This window comes from Meriones unguiculatus, chromosome 19 (assembly GCF_030254825.1).
Source record: "Meriones unguiculatus strain TT.TT164.6M chromosome 19, Bangor_MerUng_6.1, whole genome shotgun sequence".
NCBI lineage: Eukaryota > Metazoa > Chordata > Mammalia > Rodentia > Muridae > Meriones > Meriones unguiculatus.
Window position 1 is genome coordinate 47714688 of NC_083366.1, and position 17981 is coordinate 47732668.

A 17981-nucleotide genomic window follows, 5' to 3' on the forward strand; every position below is an offset into this window, starting at 1 on the left:
GCTCTTCGGCAGACCAAGCTCTAAGCAGCATCCTGAGTTTAGACAGCCACAGTTCTTTGTGGAGTACTTATGTTGCTTAGAGCAAATCAAGCTCAGTGGAATTTGGAGAATTTGAGCTTATTATTACAGAGAAATTTCACTCAGTTAAAATAGCCTTCTCTTTAAAGAAGGTTACATTGTTTAAATGGTTAAAAGCCTTAAATGACATAAACACGTTTGTCTCTTTTCAGGATAAAATGCTAACTATGTAAAATGAAGCTCAGGGAAAGCATAACAGAGAAGCATTCCTCTCATTCAAATTAGCGGCTGCTGTTCTCTATAAGGCCCATTTTGTTATTTCCAGAGCAATGCTAAACAATTAACTCACTGCATCATAATTTATAAAAATTGTATCAAAGTCAGATTGAAATTTACCTTTGACTTAGTTACTACAAAAAAGACTTGCTGGAATATCTGGTAAGATAATGGACTAGAAGCTGCTCATAGGAAATGGTAAGCCATGTTTTTCAGGAGAGGAAAGAATAGGCTTGATTCCAAAGAGAGGAAAAGTAGGAGAGCATCAGAAACCATGCGGGAGTGTTGGGACAGCTGAAAGGTGTGGGAAAAGGAGGGGGATGACTCAGGGTGAAAAAGTTTATGTATTTGCTGAGTGCCGGGGATGTAATCTTTAAAAATAGGCTCATCAGTAAGGTATCTAAATAAAACTGGTAGAGAGATCCAAACTAATACATATGCAAATTGCAACACAGAGAAAAAAAAGAGAAAGAAACATGACAAAACAAGACAGCATGGCTTCCCTGCAGTCCTAAATTGTTACTTACTGAATCTCAAAATACCAAAAAGAGTGAAATGTTGAATAAAGAATTTCCTCTAAATCAGAAATGAGGTAACTAAGTCCACTCTTTTCGCTCAGTGTTTGAACTCTTAGCTAAAGCAATAGAGCAAGACACAGAAAGAAAATAGGTGTAAATAGGAAAGGAAGAAGTCAAATTATCTTGATTCATGTATGATCCACTCCTCAAAGAATCTAAAGATTCTAACAGAAAAATTTATATCTGCTAAATAGTTCAACAAAGTGGCAGTATACAAAATTTTACGTACAAAAATAAGTTAACTTTCTTGACTATAATGAATAAACTTGATGGGAAAGAAATCAGAGCATTCCACTTGTATATGTATATGCATATACTTTAGGGCGAGTCTATAGTAGTAGGTTTCCAAAGGCTTTTAAAAAGATTTCTAGTATTGTTCATCTCTCCCCATATTCCTTCCTCTACCTTGCCTTCCTAGCCCAAACTTAACACTTCCCATCTTATTCTTCTTCTTTATATTACCAATATTGTACCACCTACTCTTACCCTGAATATTTACTGGTTTCATGATTTCTCTTGGTACTCCAGTGTACACATAGATGTCTGAAGGTTCAAAGCTAACACCCAAAAATGACAGAGAACATGCAGCATTTCTCTTTCTGGATCTGGGCTACCTTACTCAGAATGATTGTTTCTAGCCTCATCTTTTTACCTATGAATTTCAAAGTTTCATTTTTCTTAAGAGGTGGATAATATTCCACTCAATACATACACTACATTTTTAATTATTTACTCATCACTTGGTTGACTTCTAGCCTGATTTCCTTTCCTGGCCATTGTGAATACAGCAACAATGAACATGGACGATAATATCTCTCTATATTAGGTTACAGGGTCCTTTGGGTATGTGCCAAGAATAGCTGGGTCATGTGGAGACCTATTTCTAATCTTTTGAGATGCCTCTACACTGATTTCCACAGTGACTGCACCAAGTTGCACTCCCATTAACAGAATGTTTCCCATTCCCTACATTCATGCCAGCAATAAAAAAAAAATCATTTATTGTTCTGGATACAAACATGTTTTTGTTTTGGTCCCAGGTGTGGGATGTGGGACTGATTCAGATGGTCCACAGGAGCAAACCATTTGCCTCAGGTGGGCTCTGAGCAGAACTCTACCAGCTGCAGATAGTTTAAATCTGAGGACCCTGGAGAGAGAATAAAGGCCAGGTCCTAGAGAGTGTGAAGAATCCTAGAAAGGATAAGGCTGCTGCTGTTCCCCCCCTTTGCTGAATTTGGTTGTTGTTGTGAGTCAAGAAGTTGAAGATTTCCTGAAATGAGGATTGGACTGGCTCCAAGGAGCCCAATGACCCTAACCAGCAGGAAGCAGCTAAGAAAGAGAACTACACCCCTTCTCCCACTCAATCTTTCTCCTACCTGGTGTTGGAAGGGATTGGGGTGGAGTAAGGAGAAAAAATATAAGAAATGTAAGTAAAAGTTTTACAAAAACTAACACCAACAATTTGTTTTATTGATCTTATTCATTCCTACTGGATATGATAAAACTTTAAAGGTTTAATTTGCATTTCCCTGGTAGCTAAGGATGTTGAACATTAAACTTTCTTTTTTTTTCTTTTTTTATTTATTCTCTCGTATATTACATCCTGACCACAATTTCCCATCTCTCTTCTCTTCCTAGCCACCTCTTTCTCCCCTAGACCCATTCCTCCTCCTTTTCTCTTCAGAAAAGAGAAGGTCTTCCAAGGATATCAACCAAATATGGTATAACAAATTAAAATAAGACCAGGTACATATCATATTAAGGCAGGAAGAGGCAACCCAATAGGAGAAGAAGGCTCCCAAAAGCAGGCAAAAGAGACAGTCCCTACTGTCAATGTTAGGAGTCCCACCAAGCTACAGAACCATAACATATATTCAGAGGTCCTAGCTCAGACCCATACAGACTATCTGGTTGTTAGTTCAGTCTCTGTGAGCCCCTGTGAGCTCTGGTTAGTTGATTTTATGGGCCATGTTCTTGTGGTATCTTTGACCCCCTTTGGCTCCTACAATCCTTCCTCCATCACTGAAGGGTATTATTTTTGCCAGTTGTGTTTGGTTCTATCCTAGGTCTCTGGGCTATCCAGCCTCTGGTTCCTGGCTCTTCATGCAGTGTCATGGGGTGGGCTCCTTCTGTGTGGCATAGGTTTCAAGTTGGACCACTCATTGGTTTTCCGCTCCCACAAGTTCTGTGCCACCTTTACCCCAGCCCATCTGGCAGACAGGACAGACTGTAGGTTGAAGGTTTTGTGGCTGGGTTGGTGTCCCGATCCTTCCACTGGAAGCCTTTCCTGGTTGCAGAAATGGCCAGCTCAGGCTCTATATCACTCATTAGAATGAGTCTTAGCTAGGGTCACCCTTGTAGATTATGCCTCCCAATTCCAGACATCTCTTCCAGTACTCCCCACCCCCTCCTAATCCCCTTGTTCCCATCTCTACCTTTGAAATCTATTCTAGTTCCCCTTCCTAGGGAGATCCTTTCATTCCCACTGACACCAATCCTTGAGTCCTTCTTGTTACTTAGCCTCTCTGTCTGTGGATTGTAGCATGATTACCCCTTACTTTGCTATTTTTAAGCCATTTGTATTTCTTTTTTTGGAGAACTCTCTGTCTAGTTCCGTGTCCCATGTTATAATTGGGTTGTTTATTTTCTTAGAGTTTAGTTATTTTTAGTTCTTTGTACTCTCTAGACACCAATCCTCTGACAGATGTATAGCTGGAAAATAGTTTCCTCACTTGGTAAGCTGCCTCTTTCAGCAGAAAGAAAGTAGATCTTTGCCTCTCACCCTGTAAAAAATCAATTAAGAGTAGATCAAAGGCTTTAATGTGAGATCTGAAGTTCAGAAACTGCTGGAGGAAAATATGCCAACATAGAATAATTTTTGAAAAGTGAGTCTAGTTACTCCTAAAACAATTCAAAGATTGACAAATACGACTGCATGAAATTGGGAACCTGAACAACAAAGGACATAATCAACAGAATGAAATCCAGCCTGCAGTAAGGAAGAAAATTTTTGTCACTTAGACCTGTGACTGGGATTAATAACTAGAATCTGTAAAGAATTAAAAAAAAATTAAAACCCCCAAACCAAATCATCCAGTGAGGAAAGAGGCAAATGAATTGAACAGACAGTTCTTTAAAGAGGAAATACAAATCACCAGTAAACATGAAAAATGCTCAACTTTTCCCATTAGGGAAATGCAAATCAAAGCTATATTGAGCTTCTACCTCACCATTGTCAGAATGGCTCTCACCAGGCTGTTCTGATGATGCAAATGCTGGAAAGGATTTCAGGGGAGGGGAGCGCTGGTATATAGGGAATGTAAACTGTACACTTCTTATGGCAACCATTAGGGAAGTTTTGAAAACACTATAGGCTTTTGTGTATAGGCCAGAAAGACTGTAAATCAACATGACACAGAAATGTTTAATGCAGTATGATTCAGTATAGCAGGGATATACAACCAGCCTAGGTGGCTGTATATCATCCAATTGATGAAGATAATGTGGCTTTTATATACAATAGAGTTATATTCTGCTACAAGGAAGAATGAGCTCATATCATTTCAGAAAATAAATGGAACTGAAGAGCATCATGTTAAGTGAAAGAAACCATACTTAGAGAGGCAAATATCATATGATTTAAAAATATTTTTTTATTTATTACAATTTATATACTTCATATCCCAGCTGTAGCCCTCTCCCTCATCCCCTCTCAATTCCATCCTTCCTCTCTCTTCTCCTCCTATGCCCCTCACCAGGTCCTCTGATAGGGGAGGTCCTCCTCCCCTTCCATTTGACCCTAGCCTATCAGGTCTCATCAGGACTGTCTGCATTGTCCTTCTCTGTGGCCTGGTAAGGCTGCCCTTCCCCCACAGGGGGAGGTGATCAAACAGTCAGCCACTGAATTCATGTCAGAGACAGTCCCTGCTCCTCTTACTAGGAAACCTGCTTGGAGACTGAGCTGCCATGGCCATCTGAGTATCTGCATGCATGGTCCTTGGTTAGAGTATCAGTCTCACTAAAGACCCCTGTGCCCAGTTTTGTTGTTGTTGTTCTGTTGTTCTCCTTGTGAAGTTCCTATCCCCTCCAGGCCTTTCTGTCTCCCCTTCTTTCATAAGATTCCCTTTACTCTGCCCAAAGTTTGGCTGAGTCTCAGCATCTGCTTTACTACTCTGCTGGGTAGAGTATTTCAGAGGCCCTCTGTCTTGTTCCATGTTTTCTCCCTCTTCTGATGTCTATCCTGCTTGCTTTTCTGAATGAGGATTGAACATCTTACTCAGGGTCCTCCTGATATATATATATTTTTAATGTAAACCTCTAATTTAAAAAAAAAAGTATGACATGAGATAGACAGGAAACTACTGTGTGTGGGGGGAACCTAAAGGGAGAGGGAGACAAGAGAAGTGGAGAGAAAAATAATGCATATTTTTTTAAAATGTAGAATCTAGACTTAATGATACACACACATATAGACAGATGTGTCTTTTTGAAAGCAAACTCCTTTGGGGCTGTAAGATGGCTCAGCAGGTAAAGGTGCTAGCTGTCAGGTCTGATGATCTGAGTTTGTTTCTCAGAACCCACATGGCAGAGGGAAATGAACTCCTGCAAACATTTCCCATGGCCTACATGTGTACACACACACACTTACACACACTACTCACACAAACAAACACACACACACACACGCACACACACTTGTGTGGATATGTATATTCAATACAATAAATAATAAATAAATTTAATGAAAAGTGAATTGTTTTGTGTCTAAGTTTGACAGAGAGCTTGATCTGTTTTTTTTTTTTCCACCTGCATTGTTTTGAGAACACTATCTGATTTATAATTTGAGCTTGAAAGAGTTCCTTCCCTTTATATTTTATGGGAAATTTGGGAAGAGTTGGTGTTAGCGCTTTAAAGATCTGGTCAAATTCTGCAATGAATCTCTATAGGCCTGAACTATCTTACATTATGACTTCAGTCCTCTCATTTGCCTCACGTGTGTTTAAGTTATTAATCTCATCTCGTTTTAACTTTGGTATGGTCACGTTTGTCTAGAAGTCATCTATTTATTTCAGAGTTTTTAATTTTAGTGGATTATAAGTCTCTACGAAATGTCCTTGCTGAGGACACCAAGGGGCATACCAAAGTGGATAAATGAAAAGGTGAGGCCTCAACCCTACATAAAAGCTATAGACAACTGAGGAAAACTGGGAGGAGGAGAAGTAGCCTCTCCCAGAAAAAAAAAAAGCACACCAATTATGTGTTCATTGTGAAATAGTGAGGCCTTAAAACATACATTCAAGTAACAATATACAGGCTGAACAGGTTATATTTATGATATATGCATGCCAAAAGAAGCCATGTATTAATTAAAGGAGAGCAGGGAGGGTTCAGCTGGAGGGTATGGAGAGCAGAAAGAAAGGAGAGAATGTAATTACATTATAATCTCAAGAAAGATATTTGAACTTCACTGGTATCTGTTGTGATGTCTCCTTTTCAACTCTAGTTTGTGGTGTTTTTTGTTTGTTTGTTTGTTTGTTTTTGCTTTCTTAAGACAGGCTTTCACTATGACTTTGGTTGGCCTAAAACTTAGTGCATAGAAGAAGTTGGCTTTGAGCTGACAGAGCTCTGTCTTCCTCTGCCTCCTGAGTACTGAGGTTAAAGGCATGCACCACTAGCCACACACATGGTGGACAGACATATATTCATGTAAACACACACGTAAAAAACTTTAAAGAGATTAAAAATGTAATGCTGGTGTTTCCACCATTTCAGAGTCCAAATTGCACCATGCACAATAGTAATAAAACTAACATAGTGCTAGCAGAAAAACAGAACAAAAGACCTAGATATAAGTCCACACACATATATAGAGATCTAATATTTTTAATAATTAAGAATGGATATTTTCATGCCTATGTTCCTGGAGTTTAGTAGAACTTATATACAACAAAATCTTTCATTACAGCTTTACACTTTATACACTTGTTTGCTTTAAAAAAAAATCTAAAATCCAACAAGGCCAGGAATTTTTCTCCATGGGTAAAAGCACTATCTTCACAAGCCTAATGATCTCAGTTTCACCCTTGAAATTCACATAAAGGTAGGAGAAAACTGACTCCACACAGTTACGTCCTGACTGCCACATGCATGTTGTGGCGTGTCTGCCCCTCCCTGATCATACACACACTTACACACTCACAATAAATAAAAATAAAAAGCCTACACATATACATAAAAAACCTATCATTATGGTATCTGCACACTGTACGCTGAAAATTATTTGTTCTGAAGGGGAAGGCAAGCCATACTTATACTGAAGGAATTAATAAACATTAATAATTTGAGTGATGACGTATAGTGCCATTCATCTAAGATGCAAAAATGAGGCACATAGACTCCAAGTGATAGAATCCTGAAGCAAAGAGTTTACACAGGCAGAAATCTTCTGTTACAGGTTACAGGCAGCCACTTAAGCTTTGACAAAGATGCCAAAAATAAATATTGCAGAGCACTCATCAACAAATAAAAAGAGAAAAGCAGCATGGCTGTATGCAGAAGAATACAACTAGATTATCCTTCATCATGCAGAAAAATCACTCCAAATGGATCAATTTTAAAAAATTATTTACTTATTTTTTACTTACCTTATTTTGGCATGTGTGTGTGTACGTGTGTGTGTGTGTGTGTGTGTGTGTGTGTGAGAGAGAGAGAGAGAGAGAGAGAGAGAGAGAGAGAGAGAGAGAGAAAGAAAGAGATAGGGAAGCACAAATAAGAATTCTCAGAGTGAGACACCCATTGCTTAGAAAACAAGGTCAACAATCAACAAATGAGACCTCTTGAAATTTAGAAGGTGTAAAATGCTAGCCTACCTACTGGGAGCTGTTTGCCATATGTACACTGTCAGAGAATTAATATCCAGAACAAGCAAAGAACTCAAAATCTAAACAAGAAGGCAACCGAATTTTAAAAAGGGTTATGAATCACACAGAGATTTCTAAAAAGACAAAACAGAAATGGCTAACGGCCATTTGAAGCTGTGTTCAATGTTCTTAGCCACCAGGGGAATGCAAAGGAAAACTATACTGAGATTCTATCCTACCTTAAGAAGAACAGCTAGCATCAAGAAAACCAAGGTCAACCAGCACTGATGAGGATGTGAAGACAGAGGAATCTTTATTCACTATTGCTGAATAGTGAACACAAACTGGTACAACCCCTATACAAATCAGTGTGAAAATCTTTCAAGAAAAAGAGAAAATAAAACTACCACACAGTCTGAATATACCATTCTTGGTATATGCCCAAAGGTCTACAGCATAAGACAGAGATCACCACACATCTATGCTCATCACCACTCTGTTAACTATAGCAAGGAAAGAGCTCAGAGTGAGTGACGAAAACGTGGCATTATTCACAGTGACATTTTGTTCAACCACAAAGAAAAATAAGATATAAACGCAAACGTTCCCAGAAAATGGATGGGACTATAAAATGTTATAGTAAATGCCATACCTCCGGCTCAGAAAGACAAACACTAGGTGTCCTCTCCCATACACAGATCTTCCCTGTACTTTTTAATGTCTGTGCATTTGTGTCAGTGATTGTTGGTAGATCCTCAGACTGTGGAAAAGGATCGGTGAGACTGGAGGGGGGGGATTCTTTAGTAGCGGGATGTGTACTAGGAGTCACGAGATACAAAAGTGGAAGGGGGAAATGCTGCAAGTAGAAAAGTATATGGCCTAGAGGGGTACTGAGAGGAGGAGGTGGGGAAAAGTCAGCTAAAACCAGTGATGTATGAAAGCCATAAGAAAGCTGTGATATTTAAGCTAATAATAACAACAACAACATTTTTTTTTAAATAAAGGGCTTGACTAGAAGCCAGAAGTTATTAAAAGAAAATTCCAGTGCAGATGGTTGGGCCACACCCCTATGAGCTGTGGCTACGGAGAGGTTCCACAAGCAATACTTGCTCTCAGCTGCCCACCAGGATGAGTTGGTAAGACTGAGTTGCTGAAGACAGCACCCATCTTGGTCATAGGACACAGGAAGCAAGCTAGCACTGTCTGGAGTCTTCCTTCCTGCTGGCTAGTCCTCCTAGTGCCAGAAGATGATATGCAGGCTGCAGGAGGGAGAAGTGTCATAACTGCTCCGCCAAGGGCGAAGCAATATTGGCTGGCCAGGCAACAAGGGCCCAACTAGTGCAACTGAGGCAAATCTGCTATGGGGGGGGGGGGGGTAAACAGCTTCTTTCTGATTAAATGGGATGCCTGCTTCTCAGAAGTGACTTCCTATCTGCTACTGTGAACCCAGTCCCAAGGCCTGTTACTGAGGAGATCGTAGGGATTAATAGGAAAACCACTGCTGTCGTTTTGCCCGTAGCTTTACGTGCAAGGGATCAGTTTCCATTCGCAAACACAGGTTGGGTCACAGAGTGAGCACCTTTGCCACTGACCTCTAAAGCATGCAGAAATCTCCTAGGAAGCCATTCCCACCCTCCCACCCTCCTCCCAGTCCCCTGGCTGTTTAGTCTATCCTGGGTTAAGTCTGGGTCCCTAGCCCCATGCTAGAAACAACAAATGCACAGAATGCTTTTCACTGGCAGCCTTTTAGCCTCCTGTTCTGAAGCCTTTTCCAGCATTATTTGGATTAGAAGTTGACAGGCGTGTCACAGGAAAGAGGCTCCTCCTCCTGTATGCTTATGCAAGGAGGACACAGGCTTCAGGGAATGCATCCGGACCTTGCCAAACAAGAAAATGGTTTAACACTGTTTATTTATTTTCCCTGAGGAGAATTGTCTGATTAAAAACTACAAATCAAATGGCTGTGAAAACCTGGTCCTACTGCAGAAACATGCAGCCTATTGCACTGAAATCTCAGGAAGGAAAGCCAAGGGCTTCAGATAATGAAAGTTAAGGAAAAAAGGCAAAGATTACATTATAAAAAAAAAAAATAGTGGAGGGGATGGGGTTGTAGCACACTCAAGGCCCTGGGTTCTTTCTTTAGAACTACTTAAGAAAGAGAAAAAGACACAAAGTAAACACAATAAAGGGGGAAAGTGGACTTTTCTGAACTATGGACTTTTTTGTTTGCAATGGTCATCATTAGCATAATGAAGAGAATTAAATGAAGCATATTAACATATTAACATAAGCATATTAACACAAGCAATGAATCCACATAGGTGCTTCTTTGAGAAGGGTGTACACAGGTAAAAATGCTCAGCATTGAAATAAAGAGGTGGCCCTATGGACAAAGTGTGTGCCAGCAAACACGAGGGTCAGAGGTCATATCCCCAGAACCAACATAATTTTGAAGCCTCTCAAGGGCTGGCTATCTGTAATACTTGTATTCAAGGAAAGAAGACAGAGATTCCTTGGGACAAACAAGCTAGGTAAAATTGTTGAACCGTGGATTCAGTGAGAGACCCATAAAGTGGAAAGCCACCGAGAAAGATGCCTGTTGAAAACTTCAGGTCTCTATATACACAAAGTCAGACAAACAGACAGACAGACACACACACACACACACAAACAAGTCACTGACAGGTCACTTCCTGTTCACTGAGATGACAACAATCAAAGCAAACTACAAATGTTGTCAAGGAAGAATAAAAACTCAAACTCTATCCTATTGCTAGCAGCGTTATAAAATGTCTCAGCCATTTTGAAAAATCAGTTTTTCTATTTGTCAAAAAAAAAAAAAACCCAAACATTGAGTCTCTTATTAAATAAATGCCCATGAGATATGAAAACACACCAAGGGTCTAGAGACATGGTTCAAAGTTAAGTGCACTTGGTGGTCTTATAGAGGACCAGAATTTGGTTCCCAGCACCCACATTGAGTGGCTAACCTCTAAATATAGATCCAAGTGTCCTCATGCCCTCTTCTAGACTCTGAAGGCACTAGTACTCACGTACACATACCTGCATACAGATATACACACATACACATAATTGAAAGAATTAAATAAATCTAAAACAAAAAGCCACACGAGTTCTTGGTAATGGCAGATGGTGAGCAAAATAATCGTTCACAGCAACGTTATTCATAATGATCAAAAGCGAGAACAATGAAAGTGTTCATCAACCAAATGAACAGATAGATTAAAAAATGATCTATTCATTTGAGGGACTAATATTCAGCCATGAAAGGATGAAAGGGTTAATGCATGCTGTGCTATGGATGAGCCTGGGGAAATGATGCTTAGTCAAAGATGCCGGTCACGGAAGGCTGCACACCAGGCAATTCCAGGTACATGAACTTTTCCAAAACAGCCAGATCCATAGATCAGAGAAAGTGTGGGCAGCTGCTGAGAGAGTAAAGGAGTGGAGGTGAGAAGAATTGTTAGTGGGCAAGGGGTTTATGCTGCACAGATAAAGCTTCTTTTGTAGCTAGAAATGCTACATGACTTTGGGAATATACTAAAACTTTGAGAAATAGCACTCTTCATAAGAGCAACTTTTACAATATGTCTCAATTTAAATAGCCTGCTTGAAGAGAGTGAAAAAAAAAAAACCAGAAAAGGTATATCTGATGAAGGCTTGTTGTCCAAATTATAAAGAACTCTTAAATTTAACAAAAAAGAAATAGAGAATGTTCTTTCGTTTTGTTTTTTCCAGACAGGGTTCTCTGTGTAGCTTTGGCTATCCTGGACTCACTGTGTTCTCTGTGTAGGCTATCCTGGTTCTCTGTGTAGAACAGGCTGGCCTCGAACTCACAGAGATCCCATCTGCCTTTGGCTCCCTGAGTGCTGGGATTACAGGCTTGTGCCACTGCACCCAGGTAAATATTCTTGAAACAATTTAAGAAAATGGGTCAGAGTATTGAATAGACATATCGCCGAGGGTGACCAACTGATCTCTAAATGGACTTATGACCAGCTCAACAAGAAGGAAAGCATGATTCTAGCAACCTAGCCATGTAGGGTGAGTAAAGTCACAGGTCTCAGAGGAGAGCCTACAACCACCACTTTATTAAACCAGCACAATCCCTAACTACATTCTCAATATTTGTCCTTATACCCACAGGTAAGTATGGCCTCACTCATCATCAAGAAAACTTCTCTTTGCAACAGAGAAAATTACAGAATATCACAACTAGTCAAAATGCAGAGTGGTTGAGCCCAGACCCAAGGGGCACATCTGCAAAACGATATCCCACACATAAGCATCAGGGAACACTGCGGAAGAGAAGGAGGAAAGGATTGGGCAGTTTGTTGTATCTCCTAGGAAAGTCAGAAGCTACACCTGTGAAGTCTCACCAACTTGACTGCCTAAACACAAGCTGAACAAGGATGTTACTAACAGACATGCCAACATGGGCTGAGAACAAGATTGTCTTCCCCAGGGAAGAGTACATCAATTGCTTACCCTGTTCCAAAGGGTTAGCCCCGAAACCATACATATAAGTAACGCTATGCTGAGAAGGCAGGTTGTATTTATGTATTTAGGAATATATACGGTACATGTATCTATATCACAACAATTAATTTAAAAAAAAGCCATGAAGATGAAAGAAAGTAAGGAGGGCTAAATGAGAGAACTTGGAGGGAGGAGATGGAAGAGGGAAATAATGTAACTATATTGTAATCTCAAAAAAATAAAAGAAATATTTTAATAATAAAGTTTGAACTCACAGGCATACCTCCAGCCTGTGAGTGTCCCTCAGACTGAAGTCACTTTTGACATTGATGCCAATGGCATTCTCAATGTTTCTGCTGTACATAAGAGCACAGGAAAGGAGAACAAGATCACCATCACCAATGACAAGGGACATTTGAGCAAGGAGGCTACTGAGCGCATGGTCCAAGAAGCTGAGAAGTACAAAGCTGAAGATGAGAAGCAGAGAGATAAGGTTTTCTCCAAGAATTCGCTGGAGTCCTATGCCTTCAACATGAAAGCAACAGTTGAAGATGAGAAACTTCAAGCAAGAGCAATGATGAGGACAAACAGAAGATTCTAGACAAGTGTAATGAAATCATCATTTGGCTGAATAAGGATCAGATGGCAGAGAAGGAAGAATCTGAACACCAGCGGAAGGGACTGGGGAAAGTCTGCAACCCCATCATTAGCAAATTGTACTGGAGTGCTGGTGGCATGCCTGGAGGAAGGCCTGGTGGGGAGCACCTCCATCTGGTGGTGCCTCTCCAGGCCCCACCATTGAAGAGGTGGATTAAGTCAGTCCAAGTAGAGTTGTAGCAATGTGCCACAGGGAACCATTTGAAGGACCCACATTTAGCAAGTTACATGGCAGTTTTAAATCTAAGCTGCTACAATAAATTCCTGGGCATTCTCAATACTTGACTGTGGAGAAGAAATAACATTGTACTTTATAAGCACTGTATCCCAAATGGAAAATGCAAGGTCTCTAAAACAGGAGGAAAATGCAATGTCTAATGAAACTAAATTGGCACCATAAGAAGGAAATAATTTTAAAAAGAGAGAGAGAGAGAGAAAACGAAATGAGCTCAGGAAAGGATGCTCCACCGCATGCCATTAAAGACTGCAAACTGAAACAGTGGCGTGAGCTCTCACTGCTGATGAGAATGGGTTTACTCATGGTAGTCTGCTTGAGATTCTACAATAGAACCCTAGAAACAGGGTAGCTTAAGCTAATTTTACATTAAATTAGCTTTACATAAAATTAGCTTCTCATGATCCTGGAAGCCGAAAGTCCACGATCCAAGTGCTTACAGGGTTGATGCCTCTACTGAGATCTCTCTTCTTGGCTTGCAGCAGCTTCTTGCTTGCTGTGTCCTCACATGGCACCTGTGCACTGGCAGGGCTGGGCAAGTTCCTGGGACTTCTTCCTTTTTTTTTTTTTTTAAAACAAGAACTCCAGCCTTTGTGGTGTTCTTACAGCCTTACTTAAGCTTAATTGCATCCTTAAGTACTTCTTCTAACGCAATCATATATGGCATTAGGGCTTCAGCTTAGGGATTTTGGACAGGAGCATAGCTTTCTCCATAATAGCGTATGATCCAGCAATTATGCTCTTCGGTACTTACTCAAATGAGTTGAACAGGATACCCAAGAGAAGCCTGCACATGGATGTTGACAGCATTTTTACTCCTAATTACCAGTACTTGGAAGTAATGAAAATTTCTTCCCCAGTAGCTGAGAAGATTGTACAAGTAGTATGTTTCTTCAGAACATAATGGTTTGAACATTTCTTACCTTAAAGAGATGTCTAATTAGAGCCTGACATATGACACCAGCTTTCTTATTTATCATTTTGAAGACTATAAAACAACATAAATTTCTTGTGCCAGGCGCCAACATAAATTTCTGGTGCTCAGTGCTGAAGACCCATGATTCTTTGAAAGGTTGAGCACCAATTCGTATCTCTGGCTCTATGTTCCTGTGCTCTCTTGTAGTAGTGCTGGGCCTAGCCATTACCTTCCCAACAATGGAACCTTTTTAAAGGTATGTGCCTGTTCCCAAAGTTGAAACACAGCCTAAGATGCTAATCTTTATGAACAGGGAGCCATCTCTAGAGCATAGATGAAATCCAGCCATGATAAGCAGTTTGTCTGTGCCCCTCAACTTCTGCTCCTAGGTTCTAAGGAGATGGGATGATTCTTACATTTCCCAACCCTCAGCTATGCTGACTGGTAATAGATTCTTTCCTTTATCACTTATGTTACTGAGAGATGCTACTGTGCATCTTTGGAAGTGAAAAGGAACATTGTGTGTGTGTGTGTGTGTGTGTGTGTGTGTGTGTGTGTGTATTTACATCTGGAATGTATGGCTAAAAGGCAAGAATGGATATGACAATAAAAAACCAGGAAGTGCCTTTACAGATATTTTATTGTATGACACACTGACTATTCTTTTCCTGGCTTGGACACTCAGGTCTCTAATACTAAGACATTTGGCCAACCTCCTTACGGAACCATCTAATAAGAGCAAGGTGGTAGCCACTCCCTCTGCTGATCAAAGGAGCCTGGCATTTCAGTTAGTAGGAAGGCAGATTTTGCACAATCATCGAGTTTTCTTTGGCACTTACAGGCTTATTTATTAGAGTAATATGGGGGGAGGGGTGCGCGACTCCGAGGACTGAACCCAAGGTTCCACCACATATGCTAAGCACATGCTGGGCTGCTGAGCTGGCCCTTCTTCCCCCACACCAAACCTCAAGCAGGTATGTTTTAAGCTGTTAGAAAAAGTGTATCGTATTTGATGTCCATGCCCATCATGAATGTACTTCCTAGGCACAGCCACTCTGAACTAGGCACCCAATAGAACAGAGGACACAAAGGTCCTTAAAGGGTAGAGGAGAGTGTCCTTGTGATGAAAATTATTTAATTCCCAGAGCTGATCAAGTCCCTTCTTTCCCAGGCTCACTTTGATATTTTATTATAAGGATAGTATTTTAGCTTAAGAACAAACTACTCTTGTGTTTTTGTGTAGGAATCCTCATTTTACTGGGGACCTTGTGACGCTCTGGCTCTTCAGTGTTGGCTGGGAAGAGTGGAGGATCAGTTTCTTCCTGCTTGGATTTCAACATTACCCTGGCATGTCATTTATTTGAGGACAGACATACAGCATAGAGCTGTATTCTCAGAAGGTTATGTCAGATTTGAAATGTAGTGATATTTTTCTAGTGTGGCAATTTTTATTGTCATGGCTTCTTTCTAATTTGACTTTGAGGTCTTTCTATCCTGACTGGCAATAAGCCAAGGCAGCTACTCTGTAGGTGAGCCCAGACTACGGGCGAAGCTAGATCAGTCTATGTTGTGTGTGATATGCAGGGGAGACATGACAATAAAATTCTTAAAGCCGAATTACTACTCACAGGTGTCAGAGAGGTCAGGGGTGCAGATGGAAATTTGAAAGCAGCAAGTAGCGCAACCAGTAAAACAAGGGTGGGAGGGGGACACTAACGATTTATGGGACCACAGCTTTGCTAATATCCAGAGGCACCATCCATCATCCTTTCAGCTTCCCAGGAAGAGCTGTGGGTTGACAAGTGGGAAGGGGGAACATATTTACACGAATCTGGTGCTGACAGGTTTTATTGTGCTAAGTAGCTTGGATTCCACATTAGCTGTAGCTGTGTTCAGCTTGTGGTCAACAGGGTGGGGACAGGTGGGCTGTATTTCAGATCTACAGTGAGTGAACATTTTCATTAGGTCAAGGTGACTAGTACAGCTGGCTTTTAAATACCAAAGGCCTAACATGGAGGCTGAGCTAGTAGCCATATTAATTACTGTTCTCTACTGTCTTCTGCTTTGGTGAGTGACACTTCTCAAAAGAAGCACTCGCTGTTAGCACAAGGAGGGTAGACATAGCACTGGCTGACAGTCTCTAAGGGTTCTAGGAATTTGGGACACAGGAAGCTGGTGAACCCATGTATCTAAAATGCAGGGGATAAAGGTAGTGCTGTCTTCTGTTCTTTGTATTTAGGTGTACTGTCATTGACCCATACCTCCTAAAGATGGCGTCTCTTTATCTCTGTGTTATACATTTAGGTGGTGGTGTAGGGTAAGTTGTGTTTCCATCTGATTTCATTTATTTGACCTCTACTCTCCAGCGCTTCAGAAAAGCAAACATATTTGGAGGTAGGCCTTTAGAGAGAGAATTTATTTCAAGTGATGCTGTTAAGGATGTAACTGGTCCAATGTGACTGGTGTCTCTATAGGAAGCGAGAAGGATACACAAAAAGACGCTACTGAGGATATACTGAGGATGTGGGAAGACCAGGCGAGGACCCAAGGAGAAGATGTCATCCACAAGCCAAGGAGAGAGGCCTTAGGCGGTCCAGCCCTGCACAGGCTTGACCTTGGGTTACCAGGCTCCAACACTGAGAAAAATTTCTCCTATTTAAAGCAGGAAGCCTGGCATTTCATTAGGATGACTCTAGAAGACTAATAAATGAGTCTTCCCCCAATTTCACAGTAAGCAAAAAGAGCATATAGTCTCCCCTTCCTGTAGCACCTTTACATTTTGACTCTGTAGCTCCAACCAAAGACTGTGTTGACTATTGTGGCCTGCTCTAAACAATAAAATGTGCCAAAAGTGATTTGTATGCTAAATCCAGTCTAGGCTATAAGAAATTTCACTTATAAACCCTGGGGATCCCTCTCCTCAACCCACCCTGCGGACAGGGCAGGGTAGCTCACCCACTTCCCATCTAAGTGTGAACTTGACTCAGACCCTCTGCACAGCACAGCCGCATCCAGCCCAAACCGCTAAACAAACAATTGTTGGAACTCCAAGTGTTTGGCAATTTGTTCTTGTTATGCAGCTAAACCAGCCAGTGCCCTGTGGATCTGATTTATTCTAGGCTAGAGCCAGAGGTGGTGGCTGACAGAGCCCCTTGCCCAGCCTGGGTTTGCATTAACTGTGATCATGGAAAACTCAGCCCTGCCTGTAGGTCAGGAAGGCCCAGTCGAGGGTACTGGGATAGTTAAGATAAACTATATTTTAAAAGTTTCATTCATTTTTATTTTTAAGGGTATGGATGTTAAGTATGGCCTGCTTGAGTTTGAACCCTTTTTTCATGATTTGACCAATATGTGTAGAAGATGGTCTGCTTGTTCCCCGCACCTCTCCGTGCAGGTGTGCCCCGTGACATCCACTGGGAAGCCCTCTCTTGGACAGGACTGCCTGTTCTGGCCACCTTGAGCTTTCTGTGGCTTCAATGAAGACCCTACATAGAGGACCACATTAGTTACTCATGTTACCCTCTGAACGCTCTTTTAGGAGGCTTGGGTGATTTCAGACCACTAAAAAAAGAGAGCGCCAGTGTCTTAGGCTTTGTGCCATTTGAAGGTTATACCTTGGCTTTCACTGTTTGAGAGCATGTGCTTTTTCATGTTGAGGCCAAACCGCATCTCTGTCTGGGAAGCATTTACAAACAGGCCCAGTAGAGGTTCTGATCCATTGGAAGGTGGCCAGAGAGTCCGTCCCTCAGCTAGTTTCTCTGAAGGCCTTGGGCTGCTCTCTTCCCTGGGGCCCTGGAGAGGCCTTCTAATGGGTGCTCTGTGATGGGTAAAAAGCTAAGCTGTGGGGAGGTCCTTTGTGGCAAAGGCGGCTCGCCGGCACCGTGCCAGGAGTAATCACTGCCTTTCTCTGCTGCACAGCTATCATCTGTAAGGCATCTTGG

The 17981-nt window shown here is 41.2% G+C and overlaps 1 pseudogene; it reads left to right on the forward strand.

The window, feature by feature from the left end:
* Positions 1-11085: 11085 nt before the first annotated feature.
* LOC110562304 (heat shock cognate 71 kDa protein-like) lies at positions 11086-13047 on the forward strand (annotated as a pseudogene).
* Positions 13048-17981: the final 4934 nt, after the last annotated feature.